A 1501-nucleotide genomic window follows, 5' to 3' on the forward strand; every position below is an offset into this window, starting at 1 on the left:
TCCCCTCTGCGTGTTTTTTTCTGTCCTGTGTGGACAGAGGACAGGTGGGAGGACTTGTGTCCTCTTTGAGAAGCTCAGCAGGATCACTCACCTCCTGAGCGGTTGTTTTCTTCTTGTCACCTTCTGTGCCCTGCGGGGAGAAGGTGCTTGTTAGCCATGTGTGGCTACCCCCCTCTATCCCCCCTGCCCCCCCTCTCCTCCGCTTCCCCTGCTCCTTGTGACTTACCTGACATTTTGGTGAGAGTCCGGGGACTCCGCATGCCGCCTCTGGTGGCCGCGCGGACTGCCGGCGGGTGGAACCACACTGTTGTGTATCCTGTTCCCCGCCGGCCGCTGTAAGCGCGCACTTCCGGTTTCGCCGGAAGTATCATAGCGCCATGGCAACGGCCTGGCGCTGGCGGCCGCTCACTCAGGGAAGATTCAGGCCTTATTAAAGGCCGGAAAAGACGGGGAGATGTGGGGGTAAGTGCCCGTGTTAAGGGCCTCTTGGTGGGGGGGAATGTATATCTTTGCAGACCCCTGATTACAGGGTTAGTTGTCTGGGCAGGTTGCCTCACCTGCTTTGATTGTGGCTCCGCCCACTTCCAGCCGGCTAGATTTAAGAGGCTGGCTGGCCTGGTGTCAGAGACCTTCCTGCAGTATCTGCTGAAGGCGTGCGATTGTGGTGTTCATTGATCTTGAACTCTTTTCCAGTTTGCAAACTTTATTGGGAACCGGCTGTGATGGCCGAGTGGTTAAGATTTTGGACTCGAAATCCAATGGGGTCTCCCCGCACAGGTTCAGATCCTGTTCACAGCGCCAGCCCGGCTAGCTCAGTCGGTAGAGCATGAGACTCTTAATCTCAAGGTCGTGGGTTCGAGTCGCACGTTGGGCGCCAAGTCACCTCTCTGTCCGGTCTACAGGACCTGGTAAGATTTACCCTTTTTTTTAAAAGCTGGTATGATGTCATGGTGACAGTGTTGCATGGTCTATTATCTCTCTCTGTAGGATATGTCATCCTCTACTACCCCTCCTGGGGATGGTAGGAGGAAAACCTCTTCCAAGAGGAAACATCTTTCCTGCTTCGATTGCGACACACCGCTCCCTGATGGTAGGTAGCGGCTTGAAAGGTTGTGCCCTGCGGGGTACTACTGGTCCTATAACTTGCCTATTTTCAGGCTATGAGTGGGCCCGTTGTCGCGGGTGCAGAGGTCCTCCACCTGTGGAGCCCTCTCCCAGAGATATGATGGCATGGGTCAAGGAGATGGTGAGTTTGGGCATCGCTTGGGTAAATAGTTTTTCCCTTGCTTGTACTCTCCTTTTTGTTTTGCAGGATGATTCCCTCAAAGGGATCCATTGCACCTTGTCTCAGCTCACCAGGAGACCATGCTCTGAGCTCCGTTCCTCGTCTTCCCCCCCCCCCCCTTGTAACACCTGCGGGTGGCAGAGGATGATTCCTCCGAGGACGACTCAGTTATTCCAGCAGAACTGCGTTCCATTATGAACAAATGGGCAGGCTGCT

At 54.8% G+C, this 1501-nt stretch overlaps 1 non-coding gene across 1 annotated transcript; it reads left to right on the plus strand.

Moving 5' to 3' along the window:
• The first annotated feature begins 716 nt into the window (after positions 1-716).
• Positions 717-798, plus strand: TRNAS-CGA (transfer RNA serine (anticodon CGA)). The gene has a single exon. It is a non-coding gene; the product is annotated as a tRNA-Ser (tRNA).
• The last annotated feature ends 703 nt before the right edge of the window (positions 799-1501 follow it).

This window comes from Leptodactylus fuscus, chromosome 6 (genome assembly GCF_031893055.1).
Source record: "Leptodactylus fuscus isolate aLepFus1 chromosome 6, aLepFus1.hap2, whole genome shotgun sequence".
NCBI lineage: Eukaryota > Metazoa > Chordata > Amphibia > Anura > Leptodactylidae > Leptodactylus > Leptodactylus fuscus.